This window comes from Phyllostomus hastatus, unplaced genomic scaffold, assembly GCF_019186645.2.
Source record: "Phyllostomus hastatus isolate PE091 unplaced genomic scaffold, TTU_PhHast_1.1 phas_contig_17, whole genome shotgun sequence".
In the NCBI taxonomy this organism is placed as follows: Eukaryota; Metazoa; Chordata; class Mammalia; order Chiroptera; family Phyllostomidae; genus Phyllostomus; species Phyllostomus hastatus.
The window spans coordinates 6,522,277-6,536,368 of NW_025333664.1; positions in this window are offsets into that span (position 1 = coordinate 6,522,277).

Below are 14,092 nucleotides of genomic sequence, written 5' to 3' on the forward strand. Positions count from 1 at the left end.
ATAGGTGAGAAAGTGGAGGATCAGAGAGGTTGTGGAACTTGCCCAAGGTCGCACAGCTGGGAGGTGGTGAAGCCAGCATTGGAAAAGGCAGTCTGGCACGAGGGCCAACCCTCTAATCCAGGGACTGGTGAAGCTTCTCTACCAGACAGCAAATATTTTCAGTTTTATAGGCCCTACAATCGCTGTCAAAACCCTGCTGTTATGGCAGAAAGCAGCCATAGGCAGTGTGTAAATAAATAGATGCAGCTGTGTCCCAATAAAACTTTATTGACAAAAACAGGCGACTGGCTGGATTTGGCTGACTGGCTGTGGTTTGCCTACTCTTATTCTAACCACTAACTTTTATTGTCTATATATATTGGGGAGATACATATATGTGCGTGTGTGTGTATGTGTGTGTCAGGTGACTAAAATACATCTGACCACACAATGGGAGTGGAATAAATAATCATTACCATTACAGAAGTAAGAACTGTGTGTCTTTGCACTAAACGACGCCAGCTGTCCTTTTTTTTCCCCCCAGAGCTACATTTATTTCTGAGCTGAAAGGCTTCTTTATGTAATTTCGTCTTGCCACCATCCAAGACCGGGGATGCTACATCAAAATCCTCCTCTCCGATGGGATTTAGTCAATCACATCTACAATACAGCTTGACCCCTGCATTCAGCCGGGGCAGGCGTGGGCATCTGTAACTGCTCCCGGGTCACAGCCCAGCAAGCCGCTGCCTTGCCCACGGCAGCAATCAGCTCACAGATTTCAGCCCGACTCCTATGGGCTGCGGATGCCGGAATGCGCCCCAAACTACCCGTCAGCGATTAGGAGCCCAGGAAATAGGGATCCGGCTTTGCCAGACAGGGAGAGACATTCTAAGCACAGGAAAGACTTGTGAAATTTGCACTAGGCTGGGCCTGGCGTGGGGGTGGAGAGAGCGACTCCTAAACCACCACATGGCTGAGTCCAATTCGCTCCGTTTGGGTGATGCAACGCGGCCTTTGGTAAGGAGGGACCGTGAGTAACAGGAGCCGACAGGAATTGAGAAAAACTGATTTTTAGATTGAAAAGCGGCGATTGGTCTCGGCAGGATCGTTTCTACTCATTTTACCCCTGCGCCTTCCAGAAGCAAACGCCGGCTGGCAGTGCATTCTCCTTCTCCCCGACCCCCCCTCCCCTGCCCCGCCGAGTTCAAAGGGTGAGATGGGAACACGCCGTAAAAAGCCCCCAGTGTCCGGGCTTGCCGGGGTCGTAATTCTTCCCCACAAAGTTACCTTTCCTGTTTCTATGAATTACTCTTACATTCTTGTAAGAGATATGGTTTGAGGTATTTATGGTGCATTCAATTCTGCTATCATTGATTTATTGAACGAAACCAGCTCAGGGGTATGATGGAAAGGGCCCTAATTCCAAAATCTCTTCCATCTCGGCACCGAGAGCATTTTCTGCCCTGCTGGCCTCCCGCAGATGACCAGCCGAGATAAACAGAGGGCACTCCACTCTCGGTTGCAGTGCGCGTGCTGATGTGAAGGAATCAATCAGACAAAAGCAGATTATTACAGTGTCTGAGAGAGATCAAACAGGGCTGGCATCCGCACCCACACACGCCTGATTTACAGGCGAGCTGATAAAGTGCTACAGCTCACTGTCAGGAGAACATGACAACTCCTTGAGCTCTGCGGATAAATTATTGCTGAAGCCCACGATAACATTTCTCCACCTAGCAACCAAACATAACAGGATGTGGCTTTGAGGACCGGGAGCCAGATGATACAAAGACGAGACACCCAGGAGCTCTCCGAGCTCTGAAGGCATGTTCCAAGGTGGCCTAGTAAAGTAGGGGCCTCGTGAGCACACACGGGGGGTCTACGAGCAATCGCTAACTCTGCAGAGGGTCCCCGGCCCTCCCCTCTCCGCGCAGATGCACGGGGGAACGTGCTGCATTGTATGATGAGCGTCCGTGCCGGGAACTATGCTCAGGGCGCCACGTTGCAACCAGGTGCTGACTCCAAAGGTGGGACGCCAAAGGCGATAAGTTAACCTGGACAACAGGGCTAAACAACACTGAGCCCCTTTCCTGGTTCTTCGTGGGTGTTCCCAGGTACAGCGTGGAGAAAGTCTCACTCAGGTATTTGTCTGGCTGAGGCTCCTCTCAAACGATTGAAAAATCTCTCCTTTAAACAAAGAAAAGGCAAAAAATCGCAAGCTAGAACCTGGGAGACTAAGGTTGCTTGACTTTTCTATCTTCATTTTTAAAGAGCATTGTCATTTTCAAGTGGTGCTGGTTTTCACCTGATGCCGGTGATACCCAAGTGTCTATTTAGAATAAATGGTGACGGAAGGAGACTTGACTTTGTATGGTGAACCCGCACTACAATATACAGGCGACATATTACAGAATTGTACACTTGAAACCTGTATGATTCTATTAACCAATGTCACCCCCCAAAAATACAATTAAACTTTAAAATAAATAAATACAATGTATCTGAGATGCGAGTTCCATGACAGCATAGAATTTGGTCTCATTTATTCACAGCTGTCTCCAAAATCTCAACAGTGCCTAGACCAGTAGATGGTCTGTAAATGTTTAATTGATGAAGTGAATTAAATAAAATCATCACGTACATGATCATCTACGTGGTACCTAAAACTAGATATGGCAAAATCTGTGATGAGCCTGCAAGACGGTTTGGTGACACAGCGAAATATGTGACTGTGGTATCCACACTAGCGTTGAGAAATGTGGCAATTCGCCATAATCCTACCAGGTAGGGGTCTCCATTTATTTTTTTGGATACAGAAAATAATGCGCCAAGACATGAGGTTGCTCATCCAAAATCATGAGCCTATGGATGGCAGAGCCTGCATTCAGCCTGAGCAACCCCATTCGGTTTCCCCTCCCACTTACAGAACGGTGCTGTGAGACAGCTACCGTTGCCCCCTGTTCCCGTGGAGGAAAACTGACTGCAGCGAACCTACTCAGTGCTGGGCAATGACAATGCACCGGGGCTGGGACTCAAGCCCAGGGCTGCTTGGCTGACCCCTCTCCCCTATGCGACATTCCCTCCAAAAAAAACCTTATTCCAATGATGACGCAAACTGCTGGAAACTGGATTTTAAGTGGCAGCTCGTGAAAACATTGAGTCACACCTGCCCTGGATGCTGCTCTAAATGTGCTCCAGAGAATAGAACCATTGTTTGGTCAGTAACACAGGAAATGAGCTCACACCTAAATGCATTTGGGATGTCACTTACCACTGCCAAGGGCGGCGGCCACAGCTAAGAACAATCATTTCCATCGTTATTTTAGAAACCTACAAATAGCCGCATGCGCAGATGGAAACACTGAGAACTTTTCTCACCTTTTTTCTGCGGGTATCAAGATAAGCAACTGTTACCGATGACGTAGAAGGGGAAAGCATGACTTCCGTGCAAATGTAGAATGAACATGTATCAGAATTTGCACTCAGATCATGAATTAATGAATGAACCAATGCCACAGCACGAGAAGCTCAAAGTCAGGAGATGAAGGTCTGTGTTATAAGCTGGTCTAAAAAGGAGGCAGAAAATAGTTTGCTAAGCGATTCAAAACAGGGAAATGTCCTGTCGTCACTAAACAGGAACAGCTTGGGGTTACTTCCCCTCCCAGACAGAAATCCACACACGTTAACATACATAACTCAAATGATCTGGTTCTAACCGAATAGCAAGTAGCAAATTCAACACAGGTGCTTCTCCTAGATATGAAATAATTCTTGGGTGAGTCCGTTCAACATTCACAGTAGAAGACACGGCATCATCCCCAGCTTTATTTGCCAGCGTTGGAAAATTTTTGCTAACCTCACACAGTTGATGCCATTATTTCTGGTGCCTCGGTGTGTGTAACAATGCAGGTGCCCCACTAAAACTCCAGTTAAGTCTGTTTGCAGCGGGGCCCTACAGTGGGTGTTTGAAGAAACTCCTAAAATGCTTCTAGCATTGATAGCCCACAATCGTATATTAAGAAATGACCAGTTTAAGTCATTTCAACCCTAGCTTTTGGGAAGTGCTTCGGCTAAAGATACTTTCCCTTGCAGGCAATGACAACGTGGACTGGAGCTGATTCCAGGAATAAAGAAACCCGAACGACAGAAAGAGAAGCAGTTACGTGGGCTTTGGGGGGTGGTGATTCGGGAGCTCAGTGCTGTCTGCACGAGCGAGATGGGGTCTGCCCCTCCCTCACTTCTCTGTGTTCCCACCGTGGGACCCCGACGAGGTGGCTCTCCCAATCCCCCGTGTCCCTTCCTGGCTCATGAAACAGAGGAACAAGAGAGACTTCCTGCTGGGTCTAGTGTCTCTTCCCAAAGGACTGGAAAAGCCTTTCCCAGAGACTCCCCGCCTTCACCCCCTCCGCAGACTTCCCTTTCCAGCTCATTGGTCAGCATTATGTCAGGTGATCAACCCTGAGCCAATCACTGGCCAGGGGAATGAGAAGACTTCACACCAATCAGGCTCACTTGAGACCAGCCATGCAATGGGCTCCCCTCGAGGGAACTGGTTGAGTGGGAAGGTGTGGATACCTGAACAAAACCAGGATTCTATAAGAAGGGCAGTAAAGAGCATGGGGGGGGGGGCGGGGGGAGACACAACAGGACTGTATGGGTGTCTTCTTCATGGGTCTGTTTGAGGATGACACGGCCGTGAGCTCAGAGGTGTCATGGCCATTCATTCTGTCTTTGCATCTCTGTTGATAAGACTCTTATTTCTTCAAAGATTCCACCTACCAATCTTCTAGGTTACCAATGCACTCTCTCTATTTAGCGTATCTCATGAATTCCACCTGTTTCCCATAAGATTCTCCCATACTCATTATTTACTTTTAACACAGCCTGCGAGTATCACTTACACCTCACGAGCAGAGTGGCTGACTTGCCATCGATGCTTAAAATGTCACATGAGCGTTCCCAACCCCACTTACTATCTCGTGTTGTCTAGCAGACTTTAATATAACTCAAATAGTGCAGCAAATTCACATTATCAAAGACCTAAACTGTTGTGGTGAAGGTCGAAAACAAAGGGAGAAATAACTAATATATTAAAACAAACGTAAGAGAAATATCAGATACAATTAAAAAAAACACTTGAGACAATTGAGGGAACTGAACTCTGGCAGGATGCTTGGTGGTCTCAAGAAATTATCCTATATATTAGGTGTGAAGATATCTTTTTAGGTGTAAGAAAGTTTTTTATGTTTTCGAAATGCATACTGAAGTGTTTATGGATAAAATTACATGGTGTCTGAAGTTGACTTCAAAATAAGCCAATAGTTTGCCACTGAGATCAACAAATAATTTTTAGGCTTATGCTAAGTAGAGTTGCGCAAGTTGAGAATCGTGACTCATTATTAGGTAAATTGTTTAACGAAGAATAGAACAGAACAGAACAGGGAGCTCCAGTGTGTGTGTGTGTGTGTGTGCTCGGCATTCTGTCATAGTAAATTTTGTTCTGTGGAACGTGGGTGTGGGTGTGTTATGAGTAGACGCAGTAACTCATGGTGTACAGATGTGTTGCTTCCCTTGGGCTGCAGCTAATGAAGTTTGAAGACCACCGTCGGAAGCAGCGTCCTGGTTACTGAGCGGCAGAGCAGATACGAGAAGTCAAGGACAGGGTCCCCCTCCCGGGGAGAGTCAGACTCGGACAGACACGGGGTGGACCCCTCGGAGCCCGGCTAACGGTGAGACCCAGGCACCGTGGGAAGACCCGGGAGGTGCTGACTGGCTGGCGTGGGCTTCACAGAACTGGCAACACGTGAAACGCGTGTTAAAGGATGAAGCGGATGGAAAAGGGGAGGGAATAGAGCGGCACAGAGGTGTCAGCACCCACGCGGTATATTGGGGCCGAAGAAAGCCATTCCGTGAGGCCTCGAACCCGCTGAGAAAGGACAGCGGCCTGGAGTGGAACGGTGGCTGAGGACATTCGTTGAGTGACGTGTCACTCTTCCTAAAACTCCGGTGGCTGAGACTCCCCATTGCCTTCCCAGGGCCCCTCCCAAATTCCTCTTCTCTGTTCACGAGATGTCCCCTTGCCACATCTCCCGTCAGAGTCCGCGGTCACCTTAGTGCTTTATCGGTAGCAGACTCTGCCGCCACTCCACCCAGACGGCCTTGGCCCCTTCCGTCACTTCTGTGCACTCGTCCCCCCCCCCCCCCGTTCTGGGCGCTTTAGCTTCTGCACCGTCCCCTGCTGCCCTGGGGGATGTAAACACCAGAAAGGGGGACCTTCGCAGCCCACAGGGCAGCCCTTGGCCGAGGATGGGCTGGTGCCGGGGGCATGCAAGCCCAGTGCCCTTGGCCTGAACTGGGATCAACGGGGACCTATGCCTTACGTTCCAGGATGCCCTGCAGGGTGGGGCCTCGGCGACCCTCTGGGGGACATCGCCTGAGCTCGCTTCTCTGCTGGTCTCTCTTGGGAGCACAGCCCTAGTAAACAGATCCCTGTACATGCATGAATGCTGGTCTTGGGTCCTGCTTTGGCGGGTCCCGCCTACCAAGAGAGTCACAAAGTTCCTTCAATTCCGTGTTTTCTAATTAGACAAACACATATATAGTTTGCTGCAGGAGAATTTTAACTTGGCTTACTGTTATTTAATTTATTTGTTCAGCAAATAGTTTTGTGTCTCTATTCCAGGTGCCGCCGCTCTCTGCTGAAATTCATCTTCCATTAATTCGTCCTGAAACACCGTTTTCACAAGGTCTTCCTTCCTGCTGATCAGAACCTCCCAAGGAGCTCCCAGGCACCTCAAGAGATTTCTCTCTGGGCTTCAATACCTTCCTTTATAATGGAAAAAATACATATATTCTCATGGACCCACAATGTAATTTTAAAAATTCATTATAATTTAATTTCAATATGTATAAACACAAACCTAGTTATAAACTCCTTATACTGACAGCTTTGATATAACTGTAAATCCAGAATAAATTTTCAAATTATATTCAAACACAACTACAAAACCAATAAAATTTAAATTCCCAACATTAATTTAATGTGACAGATGATGCTATTTTACTGGAACAAAATTGCTGATATTTGGTTTAATAGAGGAAAGATGTAATCTCGAGATTGTTTATTTAATCTGTTTCTGTATTTCAACCTCAATCATATTAATGCACAGAATAACCGTTCTCACAAGCATGCTGTCTAAAATTGTATTAATCACTGCAGTTTTTAACTCCCAATTCAAGATCATCAAAACCAAAAGTCTGCGTAAGAACCGTCCTCTGGCAGGTGTATTGAGGCACTTACTAATAACTCGGCAGAACTGTTTTATTCGCTGGAAGGTTACCGTTGTGTCCTTAGGAAAATCTTCATCAAATGAAGGCTTATTGCAAACGCCTTGGAGTCAGGATCAGGCTAGTTGCCCTCAAAAGCAAAGATCTGGAACCAGGGTTTACCTGGGACTCGATCCTAGTAAGCACCGGAAGCCATGTGGGGAAGCGATACGATGAAGGCAGGGAGGAAGATAAAGCGGATATTGGTGGCAGGTTCCTGCGGCAGGCAGCTGGAGCTCGGTGCCACTGGACACCTCGGAATCAGCCCACCAAGAGGAAGAGAAGCTGGGGTATTTCTCCTCCAATTCCCATTGGCTGCTGGTACATGGCTGTGCCCCAGATTAAAATCCAAACACATCTGGCCTGCCCCGAGCCCACAGCTGCCCAGAGGCAGAATCAGAGGCACTGGCGGCCGGGTGCCAGGCCACATGGAGGAACAGTGAGGAGGGCCAGTTTCTGCACTGGGTGTTCCCTGCAGTGGCCGGTACCGCAGGGTTTCCCGTCGGCAGGTTCCGTGATTGGACCTGCTCAGGTGGGTGGGGCACTCCCTCTTGCAGGGGACGTCCCTCCTGGATGCTGTGGGCAGGTTGCATTTCCGCAGCTCTCCTCTCTGCACGCGGCTGCTGTGACCTCACCTAGCCTTCCCTCGGTGGCTCCTCCGTAATAGTCTGGTAATGTTTTCTAGCTACCATAAAAATTGGGAAGATAAACAGTGAAGCTTCATCGAGCACAGAGCCGCAGACTGTGCCAGGACCCCCGTGGAGGCAGCAGGGAGGACCCCCACTCACCCTGGACCAGGAAAACTGATCCGCTGAGCGAGTGAGGGTCTAGATGGCCTGAAGGTCAGGGGCCGCCACAGTCTGCCCTCACGCTTTAAACTCTCCGTAAGTGAAGAGGTCTGCTAACGATGCCATGAGCACACCTCGCCCTTCTCGCCCACGAGACGCACACCTTCTGGCCCGCCTAGCGTTTGTGTGGGCCTACCTAAAACCTACGGAGAGGCCAGGCACTTCCAGGCTGTTCTGGTTCGCAGCGAGCCTACCTTTCCTGACGCTCACTTGGCAATGAATGAAATGCTGCGTTTTCATGCTGTTGGCCAGGTGCCGCAGGTCAACCTGCCACGTGTTCATGCGGCATTTCCTGAACTAGGGTGTGAAGTCTGCAGTGAGGCTGAGCTGACATAACTCAACGGAAGAGGGTTGATTCCACCACCCACGGCCACCTACTCATGGGCGTGGGCTCCGCTGCACGCCAGTCACGACGGCCTTGGGCCTCCCTGTCCACGGAGAGACAGACACCAGCGCCATCTTCCCAGTGCTGCCGCGTGGATCTGAACATGAAAGCACTTTGCAGAGTGCCTGTAAATAGGCCGGGTGCCCGATAAACAGGCATTCATTCCCTATCTCGCTTTGCAAAAAAACATTTCGTTTCCTCGGGCTGGTTCTTTCCCAACAGCACTGAGAGATTCTCAGTGTCATCGTGGAGGTCTGGCCCCTGTGATGAGCTGAGAGACCGCTGGTTCCTCTGGGATCTGCCGATAACCCCAACCGCCTGGAAACATGTTTTTATGAGATGCTATTCTGGGGAGAGACCATCTGGAGCTCTCTCATCCTTCTCTTAAAAATTATCCTGTCTGTGCCTGTGGAAAGATAAAGGGTTGATAAGGCAGTTCTCATGGCCAGGGTGACATTTTGTTTATAAGAAACTTCTTGATTGGGCTGAAACAGATGTTCCGCGTGGAAGAATGGGAGCGAGGAACTGTGCGAGCTAGGGCCTGTCCTCGCCGTGGGAAAGTAGAACTTGGCTTCCATGACCCCGACAACCCATGGCAAGTGTTGCAACTCTGTGAAGCTGACTCAGTAATCATTCGTGGTTTTTTGTTGCTGTTGTTTTTTTCGTTTGACATAGACTGTTAAATTTTGGCCTCATGTAGATGGTTTCATCTCGGCTGTATTCACCTGTGGCGTCCCAAACCATCCATCCGCTGAGCACACCGTCCACTGAGGTGCACAGAAAGAGACCATTTAAAAGTCATTTGTGTTCCTTAAAGAATCAACAATAAACTATAATTAATAATGGGCAACTTGTAAAAGAAAGATTGTCCTTGCACAAATGAGTTCCTGAATCTATAATACGTGGCACAGTTTCCTGATTTCTTTTGAGATAAAAACCAGAAGCAGCGGGAGGCATCTGCAATTCGCCGAGTGTTTATAGCATTCGAATCACAAGAAAGGAAAATCCTTTCAAATGGGATGAGCCTTTGAAGGGGTTATGAGGACTTATAGGTAAACTGCTTATGTGACCAACAATAGAAGTCTATTCATGAAGCACTTAGTGTATAATGCATTATGTTAACACTGCCATTTTATCTCGGGCCAGTAATTGAAAAGCAGCAAAGCATTCAGCACTAGAGGTTAGTTTTTGTTTTAGAATAATGGCCTGGGGCCCTGGCCTGGGTACCTCAGTGGGTTAGAGTGTTGTCCCAATATGCCAAGGTTGCAGGTTTGATCCCTGGTCAGGGCACATATGACGAGCAACCGATGAATGCGTCAATATGTGCAACAACAAATCGATGTCTCTGTCTCTCTCCCCTCCTCAGTGTCTTTCTCTAAAATAAATACATAAATAATAAACAAACTGCTAATAATAATAATAATAATGGCATGGATCCCTAGGGATCCTTCTATTCTAGATATTCTCTTAATATCCTCTTTCAATATTCTCCCAAAACCTTACAAAGAGATTTCAGGGATATGTACTTGAAAACATTCACTCTTACAAGACCAGATTTATTCCGAGTTTGTCCTGATGGAGCTAGCGCCATCCTGTGGCATGATTTTCTTCCTTTTATTTTTTTTAAATAATGCCTGTTTATTGTTAAGAAAAATGTTTGGCTGCAGATAAAAAGAACTCAACATATAGGTCCATTTTTTTCAGGTAACAAGAAATTCTGAGGCAGACAATTCTGAGCTGCTTCAGCTGCATGTGTATATCAGCAAGGATCAAGGCTTCTATACCTTGCTGCTTCAATCTTAGACTGTGTGTTTTATCCTCATGGTCACAACGTGGCTGCTGAATCTCCAGGTATCATAATTGTTTTCTAAGAAAAGAATGGGGGCAAGGGCCATAAAGAATGTGCCAGGCAGGTCTAAATCTTTTTGCAAAACCTCCCCCAGCAACCCTACTGCTTATATCTAACTAGATAAAATGAGGTCAGTTTGCCCTCACTAGCTTGAAGGAAGTCTTAGATACATTTTAGGTGGGCATATTTCCTCCCCAAAGAAAACCAGAGTTTTATTAGTACAAAAGAAGGGAGTATAGGTAATATCCAGGCAACTAGTAGTGTCTGTTATATCAGGGTCTAGGGATAAGAGTCATCTCTTCATAGAAAATCACTTGCATTAAAAATGCTAAAACCTCTTTTTCTGGAAACATGTCTATTTTCCAGAGGATCAGAAGCAGAGCTAGCCAAAACATCAAAACAGGAATGCTAACTTCATTGAAATAATGAGCCCCAAACATCAGTGAACTAATGAACTTCGGGTCATAAATATAACTCTAAAAATAATTACTTTAAATTTAAATAGATCTTCTCCATATAAGCCAAATTCATTCCTAAAACCACTTGCTTTAAAAGCAAGGTCCTCTGTGTTACATCTTATTATCCCACTGTCTTCCAGCTGTAAATTAGAGCTTTATTCTTCCAACAACATGTTGGCCTCCTGAAATCACGTCCTAAAAAGCAGCAAACTGCAGAAGTCACACTTTCGTTTCCTTCTCTCGCCCCCCTGGGTTATTAAATCCTCTGCAGAAGGAGCACATGTGCTCCGTTCACCGCAGTATCCCAGGCACTCAGCACGGGATCTGAGTGTGGAAGACAGTCATTAAGTAGCTTATAAACAAATCTACGTACTTAAAATGAAAATGATTGTTTTCCTCAAAGCACAGTTATTGGAGCTCAGAATAAACTTAAAATACAAACATAAACCAGAAAAGCATTATCCGTTCCATCGTCTGCATCTGAAGAGACACTAGATAACGCTCCAGATGAACTTCTGAATGAACAACAGTGGTATGCTCTTAATAAACTCGAGATGACGGCGAACTTCCAAAACATAATGAGGAATATCTATCTTAAAGTAACACAAGAGAGGACACTTTAAAACCCCTCACAGCCATCCCACTAAAACCAGAGGCAAGGCAGAAAAACGAAAGAAGCGTCTCTTCTTGCCAATGTTCTTAAACAATATTTTAAAAACCTGGGTAACAGAGTTAGACTAGAAGATAACTCTAAATATAATCATTGGAAAGGATCAGAGAAAAATATTAGCTGATCATAGGACTATTTTCTAGAAAACTCAAGAGGATTATTTAAAAAAAAAAATTAGACCTGGATGGCATACCTCAGTGGATTGAGAGCAGGCTGCAAACCAAAGCATCGCAGGTTCGATTCCCAGTCAGGGCACATGCCTGGGTTGCAGGCCACGGCCCCCAGCAACCACACATTGATGTTTCTCTCTCTCTCTCCCTCCCTTCCCTCTCTAAAAATAAATAAATAAAAATTTTTAAAAAGACAATTAGAAATGTAAAAGTTCAGTATGCTGACCAGTTACCGAGTAAATGTTGAGAGTATGTCAGCGACAATCAGAAAATGTTTGTGACACCATGCTCATGAAAAAGACAGGCTTTCCCACATCTATATGCATGCGCAACTATCGTAGTATTGAAATGAAAGCGGAAATAGATGTGTAGAGATAGAGGCAAGTATTGAAGCTGGTTTTCAGTTGAGAAACCCCTGCTGTTTTTTGACCTGTGAACATTCTACAGACAAGTCCATGCGAGAAAACGTCATCGAAATCATCACCAACGCAGGGCAGAGGAGGGTGGCCAGTGGGACCTCAGTCGAGGTTCCCTATGCAAAGCCACTTGTTTCCTCTGTCCACGGTATCTTACTAAACACATACGTCTCTTCTCTCTCACTCAACCACAAATTCTACTTTATTTTCAACTCTCCTAAACAATGGCACTGCTTTGTTGAACTGCCCTCCCAAAGCGGATTTTGTAAACGGTACATAGCCTTTATTGAATGGGAGGTTATCCTAACTCCTTCCCCACCAGTCTGGTTTAAATCAACCCAGACCAAGAGTCAGAAAGTTAATTTTATTTTCATCATTATTTCAGCTTGGGAGGAAATACACTAAAACATTTATAATGGGATTAGAGGGTTTTTTTTTTATTTTTTGCTTTTATTTTCAGATTTCCCACAATAAAAAGGCATTACTTTTAGAATTTTATTTAAATTTTGATTCCTTTCTTTTCCTCTTCCTCATTCCCTCTCTCTCAGCAAGTCTTGCCGGGATGGACCTCACATCTTCTAAATCATAGGTCACACCTGGCCGGCACTTTTCCTCCAGCTGCCACCCCAGTGTGAGGCACGGTCATCTCCTTCCTGGGAAACTGTAACAAACTCCTGACTCATCTCCTTGCTCCCTCCCCCGCTGAAATCCATCCTTCTTTCCAATACAAAACGAAGGACACACTGTCTGAGATTAACAGGCAGTCAATACCAGGTGAACGGGCAACCACAGGTAAAGGGTGACCAGTCTTGCCAGGGTGGACCATGCGATCGTGCGACTGGTCATTCGGCTCCAACTGGAAGCCACATTTATCCTCCTGATCAATTGCCCCTCTCAGGAGGTCCCTGAACCCAATAAATTCAGTGGCTTAACTTCAGTAGGTCTCCGAGTCCAACAAAAACAGTCTAGAATGAGCCAGTAAGTGAAGAGTCGGCGTTTTTGAAATAAGGAGAGTGATAAGTGAGCCCAAAGGCTACTTAGAGGCACCAGTTATGATGGGATGTGGACAGGCGACCCTCAAACAAGGTAAGTAATATAAACGTCGTGTGACATTGTTGTACTCCTCAAACTAATATAATGTTGAATGTCAGCTATAATGTATAAGCAAACTTAAAAGAAGAATTTAGTACACAATTAGCCAACATTTAAATCGGTGTGAAATCATAAACCATCCAATAAATGTGTCTGGGCAAATTGGGGAGAGAAGGCAACTTCAAGTTAAATCCATTCAATAACACAAATTTGAGGGGGGGGGCTTATAACTTTTAACTTATATTTATTTCCAAATTTCTAAGTGTATAATTTAATTAACTAAAGGTTATACATGTCATAAATACCGTAAGTAAAAATTAAAGGCAAACTACCAGGTATTAAACGGCATTGCAATATTGGCGATGAAGGTTATGGTCTTAATAAAAAGCATACTCTTATTAAGCAACAAGAAAAAGAGTTCCTCCCTTTGGAAAACGAGCAAAGAACATGAATAGGAAATCCATTTTTTAAAAGTGTGGCATATAAATATGAAAAAATTCAACCTTATCTATAATCGATAATTACAAAATAAACAAATGGGAATAAAATTGTCAAACAAACAAAAAAGACTGTGAAACTGTATTCATTCTCTGCCGGTGGAAGTGTAAACTGGAACTATAATCACCACTTTCCTTAAAATATATTAAAATATTTATAGCGACTCCTACAAAATGTGTGTCTAACGCACACAAGGAATTTTTACAAGGACATTTATTGTTGTATTACTTGTAATAATAAGAACCTGGCAACAATCAAAAAATTAGTTAATGAGACCATTTAAAATATTCTAAGCCTATTTAATGACATTGGAAAATTATCGTGAATAATTTGCTAGATTTTGAAAACAGCTTGCCAAATAACAAATTTAGTATGACGCCAATTTCTTTAAATTGTATGCA